The sequence below is a fragment of the Aulonocara stuartgranti genome (assembly GCF_965226115.1).
Source record: "Aulonocara stuartgranti genome assembly, chromosome: 19".
Taxonomy (NCBI): Eukaryota; Metazoa; Chordata; class Actinopteri; order Cichliformes; family Cichlidae; genus Aulonocara; species Aulonocara stuartgranti.
In genome coordinates this window covers 15,284,535-15,304,399 of record NC_138955.1, presented here as the reverse complement: position 1 = coordinate 15,304,399, position 19,865 = coordinate 15,284,535, and the positions used below count along the sequence as shown (strand labels likewise).

General features: G+C 38.1%; 1 protein-coding gene across 6 annotated transcripts in view; it reads right to left on the bottom strand.

Annotated features, from left to right (window-relative positions):
- LOC309696053 (leucine-rich repeat and fibronectin type-III domain-containing protein 2) overlaps nucleotides 1–19,865 on the bottom strand; it is a 255,686-nt gene that overhangs the window by 96,345 nt on the left and 139,476 nt on the right. Inside the window, exon 2 of one of the 6 annotated variants that reach the window (XM_082517124.1) lies at nucleotides 4,151–4,323. The exons of the other annotated variants lie outside the window; for them this stretch is intronic. The gene's annotated coding sequence lies outside the window, so the exon portion shown is untranslated. The remainder of the gene's footprint in view (nucleotides 1–4,150; nucleotides 4,324–19,865) is intronic. 6 annotated transcript variants of the gene reach the window in all.

Below are 19,865 nucleotides of genomic sequence, written 5' to 3'. Positions count from 1 at the left end.
AACTGTAATCAACAAACAGCATTCGCACATAGTTACCCTGTTTCTTGTCCACGTACTGTACTGGTCTCTTGCGGTAAATGAACACAGAGTCACAGGGTCAGCTTCCTGTTTCTACAGAAAACTGTGTCTGGTGAAATATGTGTAACATAACATTTGAAGCATAATCAAAAAGCTCCCTAACACAGAGTCACCATCTATGTCCTTGAAGTCATCCAAAAACTCACTAAGTCCTTGTTTCAATACTTTTAATCACTCGATAGCCATGGAAACATGTTGATATTTCCTGAAAACACTTGGCATGTTAATTGATTATTAGTAAAAGATTATAAACAACCTTCAACTCAAATAGCTCTAACTACAACCAGTTCACAAAGAGCAACATTTCTCTTAATCTATATAATTTATAAAGATCAAATCAATATTCCCTTAGCTATTATCAAAATTCAGATTATGGAATAGGAAGTGTGTGGAGGTTGAGAGGTAGGTGCACTATGGAAAGAGCTGATTGACTTTTAACATATCAATTAGACTGGAATAATGGGACAGAATGACTATTTCCATTCACCCAATGAGTTCCAGAACACTGATTGGCTAACATTATTGATATTCTGTCTTATTTACCATTGTTGCACTGAAGTTTTTGTATAGATTTCTAATTCGTGTAGTGATTAACACCTATTACATCTTGTCGCATGCTGCAAGAAGGGCAGGATGAAGAGTCTCCTAATTTAATTGTCTAACACAGTGATTTTTATAATATTAGCTGCTGTTGAGGAACTGCTGGAGTTAAGTGATGAGGGGGACTTAACGATCACACTACACACTATGCTCAGGTCCAACTGAGTCACAATCGGCCCACCTCTTTCATTGCCATGCTTAATCATGCCTGAGCGTGGAACACAGCAACACTCCTCAAACAAATTGGACATTGGGGTTCAAATGTGCTTGGGGGTAATCATCTTTCTGCCCACTTTCTTAAAGCCAATCAGCCTCCACTCTAGGTTCTTTAAATTGCACTGCTCATATTTCATTCTTCCTTGTAGACTCAACCATGCGACCCACCTTGTCTCCATCCCCAACTAATGCAAGTCACTCATCCGGCCCTAATTCCTGTCACTGCTATGATGTCCATTGGAATCTAATCGCCAAATAGCATAATTGAATTCAGTATATCAATAAATCATGTTAAATTCCCTCTAAGGATCTCTTCTTATTGAAATACAGTAGGAGGTTAAAGAGTTTAAGTTAATGAGCAATGGTTGCTGGTTAAAATTTTCCATGTTTTACAGTGACTGTAGCTCAACACCGATTCAAATCAGTGAAGAATATCAGCAGTTTGTATGCTGCACAACACACAACCCTGCTTTATTTGTCCATTAGTGTAGGTGCCGATTACATATGTGTGTAAACAACTCTGTAAACTTCCTATAAGGTCTAAAACTAGTGTTGTCAAACTATAGGCTCACCATAATGTTCCCTGGCAGCGAAACACAATTTACAGTCTCCCTTTGTTTCCGGCTGACCCTCCTTGTCCTTCACAGTGCCCTGAGATTCTAAACCTATAAAACAGGTATTATTTTCCTCAGCTAGTGACGTAACTTGTTGGAATATTTTACACAGATTCTGTGGAAGGTATCGGTCAGAAGGAGTTTGTTAGTGTATGGCCCTAACCTCATCTAAAGGTATCATTGAATCCATGACAGCTGTCTACAGTTACCAAGAAGTAAGGTAGAAACTGAGAAAATTATGGGGAGAACAAAAATATGAAACTGACAAAAGATTCAATGTCAGACTGATGAGTAAGGAAGAAACTTAAAAAAAGGCAGAAGGGAAAAGCTTTGAACCCTTAAAAGTCACAAAGGAAAGGCTTGACTTTACAAGAAAAATAAACAATATCAAAGCAGTTTTCACTCTTGATCATTCAAATGTCTGTAGTCTAATTATAGATGTAGAGTATGTCAGATGTAGCAATTTACACACATTTTTTCCACATCATTTTCTTTTGTAATGTCAATAAAAAACATGTGGCAGATCCAGACCTTCTTTTGTTAGTCAGACTGGGCAGATGGCGTGAGTAGATGAATGAATGACACAGTGTTCAGAAACTGACTCACTTCAGTTATTTTTTTTTTTTAAAGCAAACTGTTCTGATATTCTCCATGTTTAATACTACATCCTACAGACTGGTTAAACTGAAAGACTTAACCTATTTGATAAAACAGACAACTGCATACTTTGTAATTCGCTGATTTAAATCTGCCTCTTTTTTTAGTTGCACCATACCATTTCTGTATTAGGTACTAATATAGGAGAGTGCATTTACACAAGACTCATTTAATGAAATCAATCTGTTGTTTTGCCCAGTGCCACATGCAGAGCTGACTGCGTTCTGCGTATATTTGACCCTGTTATAATTTGTATACATACAGTACATGATATTTATTCCAAGCCTCTATTAGCATCTAGAAGTAGTTTTGATTCAAATTTAGGTCTTTTGAATATAGGAAGTAAAATAAAAATAAGGAAGAAATGACAGGAGGGAGGCTGGGAGCAGAAAAAATAATCAGGGGGTGAGGAAGGGAACAATAAAACCAATCAGGGAATCAAGGAATAAGAGAACTAAAGGAAGTAGAGCTTGATAAAACAGAATCAAGCAGAGAAGGCCGAAAGAAGAAAGAACAAGGCAGGGGAGGGAAATTCAAGGAAAAGAAAGGAGGAGGGAGAAAGAAGGCTAGATATAAACTGAGGGGCTGAGGAGGGATGATCAGGTATTGTGTGAAATCCTTGTCTGTTCTTACTAATGACTGGCTAAAATCCCACAATATAATTGGGAATAAAATGGGAATAAAAACGTTTGACTTCCACACATTGAGTGCATTAGTTTATCATCCTGACATTTAACAGTTTCTTGGTTAATAATGCAGCTGTGAGATCAGCCTGAGGACTATAAGTTAACTAATAAGTGCACAACTAATGCCACTGTGTGGTCGACATGAAACCTTAGTGCTTGCTTGTTTTCAACACTTTTGGGGCATGATTATAACAAATAGATGAGCATGATGAACTAATCTTATTTCACTTCAATCCACCCTTAAGACCCTGGCAAAAACACCATGTTAATTTGAAGTGGATAGATTCATACATTGCTGCTTAGGGATATCAAATCCCTTCCCCCATGGGAATCGGTTAGAGGAAGCAATGTTAGATTGAGATGAAGTGAAGGCTTTGAAAACTTAGTAGTAAGTAAAGTTTTTGTACTATATTTAACCTTAAAGCAACCTTTGTAGGTGTAGCTCACTTACAACATTGAACTGCTAAATAGACACAGTAAACAAGATCCTGTCAGGATGTCTTTGCAGGAATGACACTTTAAAAGCTTTTTGAAACTGGCGTCGTCATTCCCAGAAAACAGCTGGATATCATCTTTATTTCCATAGCTGTAGCTAAATAACCTGCGACACGGCTTTGCTGGAGTTACTGTGGCTGGCAGCATTCAATTAAAATGCCTCTGTCTTCTTATGCAATTAACCCAGTTCCTTGGTGAGGCAGGGATCTATGGGGAAGCAATTAAAATCCAAATTCTTCCCAGTATGTGGACTTCATAGGGAAAAAAAATCCTTGGACAGCCTAATGTTTGTTTGGTGTGTTGACTTGTGGTTTTCTTTAGATATAAGAAATGTTAAGGGGGGATAAAGGACAGAAGGAAGGACAGCAGAAGCAAAATGAAAAAGAAAGCGGGGATTAAAATAAATGAGAGAGGAAGGAGGGGATAAAATTCAGAGCCAAGCAGAGATGAGTAAGGAAGTAAGAAATGAAGAGAGAAAAAAGAAAGAGGGAAGTAAGACTTGCAAGATCAAGAAAAGGAAGGAAGGAAGAGTGTGTGTGTGTCTGGGGGGGGGGGGGGGGGGGGGGGGGGTTAAAAAGGGATGACCAAAGATGGAAGCTTACGTGAAAAGGATTAAAAAAAAAAACTGGTGAAAGAATGCAAGGATGAAATGAACTGTCAATAAATACCGATATAAAACTCTATTATTTATCTATTAAGCTTATGATTATAGTCAAGCAGCAACAGAAAGGAAGACTGTCCTTCTGTTTATTTGTTCTCAAGTCAGACTCTGTGAGTTCGTGTGTGAACGCACTATGCACTGACCTTGAATTCCTCCCGCGGGCAACAAACAATCCAAAGTTGTTCTCTTCCTCCCACGGATGAATGTTGCAAGGTGACGTTTGTGTGTGTGCTTGTCTGTGTGTGTGTGTGTCTGTGTGTGTGTGCGTGCGTGCGTGCATGTGTGTGTCCTCCACCTCATCCGTTCACTTTTTCACCTGCAGGAAAACAATGCGGAGAGACAGGGAGCAGGATGGGATGAGAAATGGCACTGATCTTGGACATTTGTGTGGCTTCTAATCCTGTTTATTTAGAAGAAGAGAGACGAGTGGCCCTAGAAACCTATAGCCGAGGTCTGGAGTTTGCTCTGTTGTTTTGGGGGCCAGCATAATTTTGAAACCTGCCTCTATATTTGCTGCTTGTTTCTGGATTTATTATATCTAGTAAGATACATGACAAGATTTCTTTATGACTGGTGTTTTGTTTTTAGACAATTTATTTGTTACATTTTAGGGGGGAAATGCATAAAATAAGCATAGCGTCATCACAATTTTAAAAATCAATGTTCCCAACACAACTGCTGCGATCATGAGGCTCACCTTTCTAATCTTTAAAGAGTGGCTCTAATAATGATCAGATCAGGATCTAAGCACACACAGTCTATCAAAATTAATTCATAAGAAAATCAGATACCTGTAAAATGTGAACTGTGTTTAAACTACCTCTTTAAGTTTTATTAAGACATTGACCTAAGACTGGACCTCTCTACGATCTTTGCATAGTGGCTGCCTTAAAGTGTTTTTACTTGAGCTATCAATTAAAAACAGTTCAACTGGTCTAATAATAAGGTTTGTTGTGGATTACTCAAAAAGTAATGCATTCCACATTATCCATTCCTTTTTTTAAATTTATGGGTCATGTTGCTTATTTAGTCTTTGAAGTAATAATACTTGTGTTACTCCACAACACACCCTGAGATGTTACATAATTACCAGTTAAATTTAGACTACTGCTCCAAACACTGGCACAGATCTCTATCCTAATGAGGAAACAAGGTCTTTCTATTAGTGTTTGAGCGCTCTAACACACTGACAGCAAAGTTGGTGAAATCCAGGTCAAGGAACACTTCACAGAAAAGTCTTGCCAGCTGTAGCAACCTTTGACTGCTTGGCTGGGGTCGGCATATACTTGTGTTTTTTACTAGTTTATGCTGGTATTTTGTCGTTGCAGAATCAGAGGGAGATCTGATTTTATGTACGTAGAAGTACAGTTTGGGTTCAGATTGCATTTTACCTTCTTATGCTTTGTAAGCTTGTACATTGCTTTACCATTTTCCCCTTCACACAAACTTTCCATCTGCAAAGACTGCATATAATTAAAGAACGCGTGTTTTGAAATGCTTTGTTATGCACTGCATTGTTTCTTTGCTGAAAAATGTGAAGTTGTTTTCGTATAGCTTAGATCTTTCTAATGAAGATAGTGTTTACTGATCGCTTATCATTGACTGGAAATCAGTGTGGTTTATTATTTAAAACTCACACACACACGTACATTTTAGCTTATCACTTTTCTCATTTTACCTGACTACGTCATGCCTGAACTTAGAGTTGCACTGCTGGGTAAGATGTGTGGGTATAGTTTCAATTCCAGGTTCACACCATAGGCACAGTTTTCTTCTAACCTTGAACCTACTGTTGTTCCCTACTGTGTGGCCCCATCATACAGCCTTGGGTCAACATGGTAATAAAGGACGCTTCTTTGCGACATGCTGACTTTGCAAATCACTTCAACATGTTTTCCAGGCAGGTGCCCGCGGCGTACATCACTCAGCCACCAGCCAGCTTCTCTTGGAGCTAAGTGCTGTGCCAATTATTGCATGACACCACCATCCATATCTGTTCTCATGGAAATTCATAATTTATGACACATCCTCATTTCTGCCTCCAGGGACCTGAATGCTATTATCCTGCCAAAGTGAGATCTGAAGCTGCTATCTCAGTTGCTTCTTTGAAGTCTCATTTCTTCAAGTGCCCTTCTAAAGTCACTATAATGTATCATTGTCCAGCAGATATCCAGCGAGCCGCATAAACACCACGTATTGACTCTGAGTGGAAACTGTAAATCTTTGGCTGAAACCTTTAGAGTTGTCGGGTTAATGCTCTAATATTTAAATCCATATCTATCTGAACACAAAAAATCATCCCAGTTGTCAGAAGACACTCCCAAACAGACTGAATAACTACTTCAGTGCATTAATTTTAACATAAACACTCTGCCTGTAATTAGATATAAAGTTCACAAACATCTAAATGATGAATGCAGTAGAAAATGACTAACACTCAAAACACAAACACAGCCTGTTAGCTTTAAATCATAGTAGGTTTGTTCTGTTTGCCATTTGGTTCATCTTTCTAACATTTCTGTACTGTTAGCTTAACTTTTCCACCTTTAACCTTAGCTTGACTGTTTTAAACCTTAAAACTAACTTTAGCCTAATGGTTTCAACCTAAAAATAATAATATTTATTTCGGGGGTTTTTTTAAAGAAAGAAAAAAAACCCACCACGAGTTTAAATTTAAACCTCGGTCCATTTTTATGACATGTGCTTATGGGCAGAAATCTGTGCCATCAGAAACTGAATTTGAATAAGTTCAATTTGAATTTGAATTGCTCAGATTGAATCTGAATTGTAACTTGAATAAATGCTTTTGAAAACTGAATTTGAATTAGTCTAATTTGAAATGGAATTTATGGTTTGAAAATGATCATCACTAAATTGAAATTAGTTTCTGTTATTTCTGTTATTTCATTTTCTGTTATTTCTGTTATTATTCTGAAATTAGTTTCTTTTTCTGAAAACAGTTTCTGATGGCACAGATTTCTGCCCATATGTGCTGTAGAACATTAGTAACATTTTATGAACTTTTTGTGCGCTACAAGTTTGTAATGATTTACTCCTTTAATAATATTTGGGGGGTCATTTCAAATATTTTATAGAATGGATTTATTGTAAAGTATTCTTCCACTAAATGTGTCACAATTTATTGATTATTTTCAACTTATGGGATGTAGCTTGGCTATTCTTTTATTCTAGTATTATTATTTGCCAAGATTTTATATGAAATAATGTACCATTAGCCCGGCTTTTACACATATCACCCAGTAATGGCTTATATCCTCAGACATATCAACCAAAAACTCTACTTACATTCCTGAGTTATAAATATGTTATTAAAATCTATCATACAGTGATCATTATGCCTCCTGGCTGACTACAGTTTTTTTCAGCCGGCACAAAATGAAAGGTTAACAAGGGACGTTACATATTTCAATACATCCCTGATTAACATGAGTCAGCTAATGAATCATTCCTGCAAACCTTGTAGGTTGAATAGTTTTTGAATGTGCTTTACATTTTCTGCCGTGTAGAATACCAGTGAGTGATATTACCAGAGAATGTCATTAAGAACTCTTTGTTCTTTGGAAAAAGGCAGTGAAAAGATAATAACATTGCAATTTGTTATGAGTTGTCCTTGTGTAATTGTTTCCCTCATGAAAAAAAGACTTCATTGTTGTATGATTCATATAACACCAGTCACATCAAGCTGTCACAGAAGCTGCACAGTCCACCTTTACTCAAGTTTGAAAAACACAGGCAATTTGAATTTAGTTTGTGCTACCTGAGAATCTAACTGACAGTCTTAATCTTGTGCACTGACACTTATTTAAGAACTTAAGTTTTGCTTTTCCTTGTCTGCCCTTGTTGTTGCTCTATTCAGCTGCACACAATAACACCACAATCATCACACCTGTCAAACCCAATACTTCACAATAAGTCTCCAATTGTAAATGAAATGTGTCTATTTTCCAGATGGCTGATGAAAAATCATCTGAACTATAAAATTATGGATTTTAACTAATGCACACAGCTCAGAAAGTTTCAAACAAAAATCCACACACACAAAAAAATTTATGTTCATTAAAGAATTTTTATATATTATAATATATTAAAAATTTTCCTCTCGCAGTGAGAGGCGGTCTTTATCCTTCAATTCGGTGGATTTTTTTTTTTATGTGTGTGGATTTTTGTTTGAGGAAGACGACAAAGCGGACAAAAAAAAGATCTGAGATCTCTGTCCAGTAGAAAGCAGTCGCAGGAAAAGCAAAGACACAGTGTATGACCTTCAAGCTCTGGTAGACGACCCGAATTGAAGGATAAAGACCGCCTCTCACAGTGAGAGGAGAATTTTTATATATTATAATATATTAAAAAGCTTCCTCTCGCAGTGAGAGGCGGTCTTTATCCTTCAATTCGGGTCGTCTACCAGAGCTTGAAGGTCATACACTGTGTCTTTGCTTTTCCTGCGACTGCTTTCTACTGGACAGAGATCTCAGATCTTTTTTTTGTCCGCTTTGTCGTCTTCCTCCCTCCACTATTGCCTTCACCCACACCCACATTTTCTTGAGTTCTTTTCTCAGCCTTTCGTATTTCTTAAGCTTCTCGTGTTCCTTCTTCCTGATGTCGCTATCAGTCGGTATAGCTACATCTATCACTACAGACGTCTTCCTCTACTTGTCCACCACTACTATGTCCGGTTTAATGGCCATCACCAGTTTATCTGTCTGTATCTGGAAGTTCCACGGGATCTTAGTTTGGTCATTCTCAACTACCCTAGACATCTCCCATTTTGATGTGCCTGTACACTATGTCAGCCACTTGGTTATGGCGTTCCATGTATGCCTTGCCTGCTATCATCTTGTACCCTGCTGTTATGTGCTGGATTGTCTCAGGGGCATCTTTACACAGCCTGCACCCAGGGTCTTGCCTGGTGTGATAGACCCCAGCCTCTATCAATCTTGTGCTGAGAGCTTGTTCCTGTGCTGCCATGATTAGTGCCTCTGCGCTGTCTTTCAGTCCACCTTTGTCCAGCCACTGGTAGGATTTCTGGATGCCAGCCACTCCCTCTGCAACGGGGACAGGGCCTTTCCTTGGTAGATCCCGCACTTGATGGTAAATTGTACAATTAGCTTAAAGCTGGCATTTGGTATTGTTTGCCACGTCTCATTGAGTTCCTGATGAAAGCTTTTAGGGTCCTGTGATCTTGTATATACTGAATAGAAGTGGACTACTGGAACAAGAAGGCTTAAATGAGGAAGAGTTGAGAACAGGAATATATATCATATTTTCCAGTCTATTGCTCTGTCATTGAACTACCTTTTTGGAGCCACTTCTTTTTAGGAGATAGTTCTTCAACTTTATTAGGAAAAAAGTTGGCTAAGAATGCCACAAAGCAATGCCACAATTCTTTTTCTCCTCACACATTTAGGTTATTAATAAACTTTTAAGTTGCACTTTATAAACTTTGGTTATTTTGCGTCAGAGCATATCTCCTAATTGCAGTTTGCCTCTTTGATATTTAACCTTATTCTTTTATTTAGAATTATTAACCATATAGCTTATAGACCTTATAGACCAGTTGTGATGTAATGCTTAATACACTTCAAACACATCTCTGCATTTCTAAGCCAAATATCTTTTATATCACTACAGCTTGAAGAACTTGATAAAATAAATTGTACAAATGAGGATGGAGGTTTAAAGATAAAGATCTTGGTCACACTAATGTAGTGCTCTCCTGCTTTTTGGGTAAATGAGGAGACCTACAAGAAAAAAAAATGCATGTTAATATTTCATATGGAAAGCTAATTACTTGTTACATCCTGCAGCGGGTGGAGGTGTTCTTAAGGCACTGTTGGATGATCTCATTAGTACTTTAAAGCCTACTAAGGCTTCCACAGTCAATTTGCTAAATGCTAGCAAGTTATAGTCTTAATAAACCAGCATGCACTGGGTCCAGCTCAATGCTCGAGAACACGGCAGTCATTTTTACAGTTTATATTTTCTCGTTCTGCTCACTGTGACGTTATAATCTAACACAATCTAACAGACCACACTGTGGCTGCGACATTCTGCCCTCATGTGTAAAGAAACTAATCCCGGCCTCTGACGTCGAAATATATCTGTGAATGCGCTGAAACAAAGCTGCTACAATAGGCAACCTTCCAAGACTGTGACTGGACATGGTAAAACATATGTGAAAGGTTTAATCCCTCAAAAATGAAAAGAACAAGGAAAAAAAATCTAAAGCAAAGATTTAAAATGAAATAGAAACAGACCGCTGCCCCTTTTGATTATTAAGCATGAATCCTACTTATGTACTGCCTTTCTGGATATTTCCTGATCAAAGGTAAATTTCCCAAACTCCTGCCATAGAGAGATCTTAATACTTGTCTACAGAGCCAGCAATGGATATTTTAATGACGCATGCAGAGTTTAATGTGATTGTTCTGCTTGTCAGCATTACCTGAGAAAAAGCCTGTGGACTCATTTAGATCCTGCATACCACAGATCTGTGCAAAGTGCTTATGAGTGTACAGACAGATCTCAGGGATGCAAGCTTTTCCTAATGCCTTTACTGAGATTTTTTTCTTATTATAAGTCTAAGCTGAGATATTTTGGCATGTCATGTCATAAGCTTAAGGCTGGAAAGAACTTGATTTGCAATTCTTGATCTGGACCAATAGCCAAGTCTTTCCTTAATGCTAGTGGTGGTGTCCTTATGGGTCAGAGTCTATTACAAACGAGAACCTTTCCTCACCCAGCTCTCCCTCTTTCACTGAAGAGGAAATACAAATGTCTTGTGTTGGGTAAACAAAAATCAGCCCAGTTGTTTCCTTCTCTTCTGTGATCTATTGCTGCCATGAAATGACACAGAATAAGGAGTCACAAGAAACTCCAGTCACAATGCACAGTGGAAAAAACCACTGCAAAATAAAGAGCGTGAAAAGGAAAGAAACCGATTTTTTCAGGATGACTGTGAGCTGAGGTCAAAGAACCCATTTAAATGGCTTCACTGCACAGAAAAACACCTCACAGTTTTCTTTGCAACCTAGAATGGCAGCTATGTCATCCAAAGCAGCGATTAGATTCAGTTAGCATTTCTGATATCACACAATAAGGGACCACTCAGAATAAATATGTAAATATTTAAATAAATGTGCATGACAGCAGAGCTCTGTTGTGAAATATATGCTGTAAATTTTATCATATGTGACAGCTTATATCAGCATGATGTGGTTTCCCATAATACTGCTGAGATTAAGTGATACGGTGCCATCGGTTTATTTCATTGGCAACTTCTGACTATCAATTGTGCTGTGGCAAAAATGCAGCAGTTATCCTTCTTTGCCCAATCCAGTTACAGCACACTGAACAGCACACTGACATAAGAGAAACAACTAGAAACATACTAGAGATACGACAGTAATGAGAGACAAGGAAAAAGTGACACCTTACATGATGAATGCGCTCTTTTTACTTCTTTCACAAGCTTTTATGATTGAAGCTATAGATGTGCCTATAGCTCACAGCATCAGCTGAATATATGATACTATGGATACAGCAGCTTGCTGCTCCTTTTCCTCTGCCTTTATTTAGGCTTAGTTTCACAGAAATTCAGCATTTAGTCAACTAAATGCTGAAAACTGTAGTAGCTGCCAGCTGAATACTAACAGTATAAAATTTGACAATATTTAATTCATTGTTTCTTCTTATTATTCTTATTATTCTTATTCTTATTGTTATTATTATTATTATTATTATGCTATCACCTTCTATTTAAAAAAAATAAAGAATTTAATCTGGAGAACATACCATGTAAAAAACTTCAGTATTAACTTCCTAGACAATACACAGCAGCACAGCATTAATCTAACACTCAACAATGCCAGTTCGCTGCACACGCACAAACCCTGCATTAGCTGGTGTTACATCCAGTGTAAGCTGATGTGTCAAAGTACGTCTCAATGAGCTTTGGCAGAAACACCATCTGCTGCATATTTCTAATTCGGCTTTCTATGGATTAGAGGAATACACTGTATTGCATGGTAACACAAAATACTTTGAATTAATGCAAAGTATTAAGAAAATATCTTGAGTGATCTGATTATAGTTCTTCGTACTGTTTACTGCATTTCATTTCAAATGAATGAGCTTTACTATGATAAAGGTTGGTTGAAAAGGGATCATGTCACCCAGATTACAAACCTGTTAATGTAGCTGTATTACTTATTATGTCATTTAAAGGAAAATGGTCTGCACACTACTAATAAAACTTTAAATTACAGGGAATCTTGAACCAAACAATACTGTCCAATGAATCTGTACTCGGCTTTCATTTGTTCTTTCAATGAAACTGTCCTCCTCTTTGTTGTTTTCTGCAATCTTTTGTTTGACCCGTCGTTATGTTTGAAGCAAAGTAACCTCTAGCAGCTCTGTGCATAAATGAAAGTCTTTCAAACAGGTTCAATGAAAAAAGCATGATCTTTGATCTTGATGCCAACAATTATTATACAATGTAAATTACCAGAAAAACTTGGTAATAAATGGTTTAATAGCATTTTCTTGATTTTTCCTTTAAAAACCCTGAAAAAATGTAGTCAGGCTAGACCAAAACATTTCCAGATACATATTTGCTTAAGCATAAGCAAAACAGCAGCAGTTTTAAACTTCACTCTTTGCTTATGTTAGCTTGATGAATGCAATGCTGTGAAGCGAAACCCAACCAATAAAAAAGTGTTTCTTCATTTCCCTTTGGCAGTCTTGGGTTTGTGTGTCTTTACATAAATGTATGTGGGAGAGTCTAACAATGTGATGAACAATGTTACATCTTAAAGCGTATGCACCCACAAGAAAAGAGTACAGCCAAAAAACATTTTTATGTCTGTGAGCCTTTCTCTGCCCTCATTATTGAGACATCAGGGATCCATATGCCTCGCACACACTTCCAAATCCACCCGAAATACAGAGACACATGCATGGGCATAATTCATTCTCCCAGCAAAACAAAATCAATCATCATATTGGTTTTAGATGGCTGTTTGTGACTATCTCTGCACGTGAGGTTTGAGTCACGTGCCTGATCCTTCCCATTAAGCTAATTCAAGGCTTTACTCAGGGGCTACCTTTAAATCCTAAGCTTAAGAATAATATGTAGCGCAAAGAAGCCATGGGCGGTGAATCCACTTTGTGACACCACAAAAAATGCTTTCCTGGGCTGTGCCAGCATCTTAACAAGGCCACTGTTTACTCGCCTACCCTGGCAATAAGCGTTGCCAGTACCCCGGCAGCCACCTGTTTATGCCCATAGGTGGCTGTGGATCGGGGAAAGTGCTGCCTTCTGCTTTTCCTGGTCAGAAGTCAACAGCCTGCCATCACACTTAATCCATCCTGCAGAAAATTCTGAAATCCACTAGTAGTATTTCTAAGGGCGGCATGACAGCACAGCTTCATCTCCAATATTTCAATTGTTTTGAGGAACCATCATATCTGAAGTCCCCCCCAAATGCTGCAGGTGAATAACTGCTCATTCTTCTCTTTTCTTTGCTCTTTTAACTCGGCTCTTCCTTCAGGCAACCCAAATTGAGCCAAGCTTGGCAGTCAGAGAAGCAATTTGTTAAAGGACTGTGGAGTGCACTTGTCTAATGTTTCATTAAATTATCCCTATTCACCCGCCTCTAGCCTGTAGTAAAGCCTCTTATGGCGGCATTGGGATTTCGAGCAGCAGGACTGAGGTCAGCTGCAATCTGATATTTCTTTCCGTGGATGGAGAATGTTACGGAGTAACTCCAGCTGGGGTTCCAAGGGTCAGTGCTTTGTTTTTCCATCATATGTGACACTGTGTCCCTCCAGCTGCTCAACAGAGGCTAACACAGACAATTAGGGAGCCGATAGCTACATGAGCTACACCATGTGCTTGTCTGTTGTTTCACACATTAGTGTTTTGCTGCACATAATTATGTCATGGTTGTTATTAGGTTCCTTGTGCTAAGTAGCTTATTAGTTTAGGTCCATATACACAGCTACTCTTAGAGACAATCAGATTCAAACTGAATTGTTTTGTTTCCCTAGACCAGAAATACAAGGTAGCCCTATTAAAGAAGCTAACGCAAACCACTGCCCTGCACTTCGTGCATATCATGTCATGCAGCGTATTATTTCCTTTCCTCAGTTGTGTACAGTTGTCAGCTTCTTGGCTTATTCCCTTGAGGCAGAGCATTAGCATCTGTAAAGGTTGGAAATCTGCTATGGCTAATGTAGCTACAGTGTCCCAAGGCAGCTGTTAGCTTTTGCTGTGGTTTGCTTATCAGCAACAGAAACATGCTTTGATAAAGCCTGAAGCAAAATAGCACCTGAGAGAGAAAAAGCACAAAGGCTCCTTTACTGTACACCTACCACATGTTTAATCTATAGCAGAACTGTACTGCTAACCAGGGCTGATGTGGGACATTTTTTGGAGAACAATCTCCAAATTTTATTGCTGAATAAAAGACTAAATGTGTGCATAATTCTAGCTTTAATGCCAGCATGCAGCACTATGCCCTAATTCAGTGCATTAGGAATAATACAGTACAATGCGGTTATAATAGGTTCTCTCATTTGAAACTAGCTTGCAATGGAATGCAATTCATCCCATACAGGATTCTGCTCGTGGTGTGTTTTCTCTATTACTGTATTTCAAATTTGTAACCCCTGCGTGTTAAATCTAGGTTAAGTCCCATGCTCTCTGACACGCTTTCTATGTGTACAATACATGTTAGCCTATCTCAGTAGTGCTTAGCTAATCAGTTAATTTACTTCAACACTAAGAAGCTCAGGTACATTTCACTACCATCCTAAACTGTTCATAACCAGGAGTGCAGCAGGTACTTAACACACCCACACCACAATTTCTTCGTCCTTTACTAAGCACAACCACATAATGCTTCTTAAATATCCACATTTTCAAGGAAGCCCAAAGACAGAGAATCCCGTACACCAGAAACTGGAATGAACACACTGCAGTAAGAACATATTGGCTCTGCAACCTTTGATCTCAGCTGGCATGACCTGAATAACAATCTGCCATGAGCAGGAAACCCTGCTGATCTATTCCATATGTTGAGAATGTAACAATATTATATCACTGACACTAAATGCACAATAAATTTTAGTTGTACCATGTAGCTTTGCACCTTAGGAGACGAGCAAGAAACTGGCACTAACTAAGTGAACATGGTCTGCTCATATTTAAGAATCATATAAGTAGTTAGTTATATTCTTCAGAGGCTCTGTAGTCTAGTCATTTACACATTTTCCTAACAAGCAAAACCCCTGGTCTGACATTAAGAAAACACATATCACTTTGGGGTTATGTCATGAACGGCATCTGGTGTAAAAATCTACCAAATCAAACATTTAGAGCTATCTTCTTTGTTGATCCAGTGGAATAAGGGAGTAGCTGAAATTATTCTACATAGGTATATACTTCATTTTCATATCTGGCTATGGCTGTATCGATAAGTCTGGTGTGTAGGAGACTCTTCCAGCAAAATGTATTAGCTGACATGGTATGAAATTTTGTATCCCAGAGGATGGAGACTTAATTATGATCCACTGACATTTCTCGTCCACCAACTTTTCAAAAGCTAGAAAATTCTGTGTTTGAGCATAACATTTGGTAACATTTAACATAATTTAACAATGACTTATAAGTATCTTAAATCTAGACGGGTGTAATTTGCACACATATTAATGGGTTTTAGTTGACATTTGTAGATTTACTGTGGAATGCATTGTTGGAAAATCTCTGGAGAATTCCTATTGCTATACATAGAATCACTGGCGATTCCAAATTAGACATAGATGTGAGCATGAATGGCTGTGTCTCCGTTCTACCCCCATGATGACTGACGACCCTGCCTCGTTTCCTATGACATCTGGGCTAGGATGAGAGGTTGAGAAAATGGATAGATGGCTGTATTCCAATTACATTAGTGATCACATGTGCATCACCTACAAATGAGTAACGACTATTGAGAGGAATTTAATTAAAAGAGTTTATGAAAGAATATGTGTTCTTTGATATGGTAGATAAGGTCAAGGTAGAAACAATGAAATGTGTCCTTTTACCTTCTGGCAAACTGTGAGCATAGTAATAATAAGACTAAATTGCATTGTCTGCCAGAAAAAAATTATTGCGAGATTAACTTGAACCAATAATGAAAAGAAAGCCTAGCAACATAAATCAATCATGAGCATGTAATGACATTATACTGTGGGCCCGGTTGCTTTTTGCCTTTAGCTGTATTGTCTGTTTTCTCCCTTGACAGCTTTCTTTGAAAAGCAGCTAAAACCAACTAAGCCAAGATGTGATTGCCCTTAACATGAGACTCCTTCTGGATACTCCTTCCCTGTATCTTTTTACCTTTTTTCTCAGTGCAAATTCCAGTGTTTATATGCCTGGCTGGCTGGAAACCTAAAGTTATTTCACCCAGGGAAATGAGGAATGGTGGAGCCTTTAGTCATAGAACTGGTGCAAATTTGACATGTAGGCTTGTGTCTGTTTCTTACGGAAGAGGATTAGGGCCACTGGAAAAAAAAAAAACAATTCTGACTTTAATCTCAGAATTCTGAGATTAAAGTCAGAATTCTGAGAAAAAAGTCAGAATTCTGAGATTAAAGTCAGAATTCTGAGAAAAAAGTCAGAATTCTGAGATTAAAGTCAGAATTCTGAGAAAAAAGTCAGAATTCTGAGATTAAAGTCAGAATTCTGACTTTTTTCTCAGAATTCTGACTTTAATCTCAGAATTCTGACTTTTTTTTTTTCTGAGATTAAAGTCAGAATTCTGACTTTAATCTCAGAATTCTGACTTTAATCTCAGAATTCTGACTTTAATCTCAGAATTCTGACTTTTTTTTTTTCTGAGATTAAAGTCAGAATTCTGACTTTAATCTCAGAATTCTGACTTTAATCTCAGAATTCTGACTTTAATCTCAGAATTCTGACTTTTTTCTCAGAATTCTGACTTTTTTCTCAGAATTCTGACTTTAATCTCAGAATTCTGACTTTTTTCTCAGAATTCTGAAAAAAGTCAGAATTCTGACTTTTTTCTCAGAATTCTGACTTTAATCTCAGAATTCTGACTTTTTTTTCAGAATTCTGAGATTAAAGTCAGAATTCTGACTTTAATCTCAGAATTCTGAAAAAAAAGTCAGAATTCTTTCCTTTTTTTTTTTTCCAGTGGCCCTAATCCTCTTCCGTAGTTTCTCAGGGAAAAAAAACTGCATCATCATTTCTCAAGTAGAGAATGCAAATAGTGCTGCATCGAAGCAAAAATCTAAACAAATTTTGAGCTGTGTAGTCAAAATTCATCAGCACTGAACAATTCTTAAAGCTATAAACATATTCTAAAATACACACAAGCGCCACTTTATTGAATTATACACTAGATTATTTAAACACAGGTTCACGGCTTGCAGTTGCTTTAAAAACCCACTCAACATGACGCTTCTCACTTCTCACTCACTGAAGTGTAAGATTATTAGGCAAACCATAAGTACACCACCCACATGAGCAGCATCTGTTGCTACATTTCCCACAGCCACACTGTTTAGCCTCACTAGACAACCTGGGAGCAGGGAAATTAAATTTAATCCATACCGTTCTAAGATTCACTTAAAGTAATTGGTTGATCAATGATTAACTTTTCCCTGAAAAGGTCTATTTATCCATTTGAAGTGTGAAAAAACAAGTCCATCGGGACAGAGCTAAAGTCTGGATTTAAATAACTGTTTGATGCCTTTTAGTAGATTTACAGTATTTGTTGACCTGATATTTATTTTTCTATAAAGGACCAATTAGACAATCTTTACTTTGTTCTGATAATGTTCTGTGTTATCTGTGATCTGCAATTTTTAAGACTTAAAGCTGCACTAGACATTTTTTAAAATAACAGATTAAATGACTGTAAGAAATGCAATACAAAGAAGGTTGCTTGTCATAAACATAACAGTTCCCTTGCAGCATCTTTCAGCTCATGGTTCATGTTTTACACCCTGCAGCTTTAACATTTTAGTTCACTGTGACAGTGAAACAACCCTAATCCTAGCCAGAAGCCATTTTTAAGATAAAAATTGTAACGCCAGCAACACTGAACTGCTTAGCATCTAAACATAGGCAAACAAATAGCAATGAGAACACTTTATTCAAAATATGAATGTTATTTCCAATAGTTGTAATTTGTATTTGGTAGTCTGTTTCAGCTCTGAGATGTTCATGCCCTTCCAGTCACCTTAATGGAAAGCCTAGGTCCGTGACAGCAGAATATCAGCGTCAACCAAAACAAAACTGTGAGAAATACTATGCAGCCCACTTGTCAATGCTTCCTTTTAAAGTATTGTGTAGCAACAAGGGCAATTGTAGGCTTAAAATGTACAGAAGGGCATCAGCTGGCACTGAGGTCAGCTGATATACTGGGAATGCTGGCTGAGCGCTATGCACAATTGAGCAACTTGTAGCATTGGTTTAAAACAAACTGGAGCAGTTAGTTTTGTTTTATATTCTTAGATTACAGTACTGCGCAAAAATATTGACCCACCCCATATTTAATATATATGGCAGGAGAACACGTAATATGCAGTATCTCTAAAACTATCCATCATTCATGCAATTCATTGAATTCACACGTTCCAATCATTTCCAAGGGCACATACAGTGGGGCAAAAAAGTATTTAGTCAGCCACCGATTGTGCAAGTTCCCCCACTTAAAATGATGACAGAGGTCAGTAATTTGCACCAGAGGTACACTTCAACTGTGAGAGACAGAATGTGAAAAAAAAAAATCCATGAATTCACATGGTAGGATTTGTAAAGAATTTATTCGTAAATCAGGGTGGAAAATAAGTATTTGGTCACCTCAAACAAGGAAAATCTCTGACTCTCACAGACCTGTAACGTCTTCTGTAAGAAGCTTTTCTGTCCCCCACTCGTTACCTGTATGAATGGCACCTGTTTGAACTCATCATCTGTATAAAAGACACCTGTCCACAGCTTCAAACAGTCAGACTCCAAACTCCGCCATGGCCAAGACCAAAGAGCTTTCGAAGGACACCAGGAAAAGTATTGTAGACCTGCACCAGACTGGGAAGAGTGAATCTACAATAGGCAAGCAGCTTGGTGTGAAAAAATCAACTGTGGGAGCAATCATCAGAAAATGGAAGACATACAAGACCACTGATAATCTCCCTTGATCTGGGGCTCCACACAAGATCTCATCCCGTGGGGTCAAAATGATCATGAGAACGGTGAGCAAAGATCCCAGAACCACACGGGGGGACCTGGTGAATGACCTGCAGAGAGCTGGGACCAAAGTAACAAAGGTCACCATCAGTAACACACTACAACGGCAGGGAATCACATCCCGCAGTGCCAGACGTGTTCCGCTGCTGAAGCCAGTGCATGTCCAGGCCCGTCTGAAGTTTGCCAGAGAGCACATGGATGATACAGCAGAGGATTGGGAGAATGTCATGTGGTCAGATGAAACCAAAGTAGAACTTTTTGGTATAAACTCAACTCGTCGTGTTTGGAGGAAGAAGAATACTGAGTTGCATCCCAAGAACACCATACCTACTGTGAAGCATCATGCACCCAGGCACCTTGACTACTTCAAACATTTGCAACTCAGCCACAATGTGGAAGGCCATTTAAAATTGCTAAGTTTTATAGTCAATCGCTACAGTCCTCCAAACTTCATGAGGCCTTCAGATTAGTTTAAGCACAGTGTGTTTCCATAACCCAGCAGCTACATCTGCAGCCAAAAATATTTCCATAAACATACTCCCAAACCATGTGGACTGCCTTCCCAAAAGATTTGGAGCCGT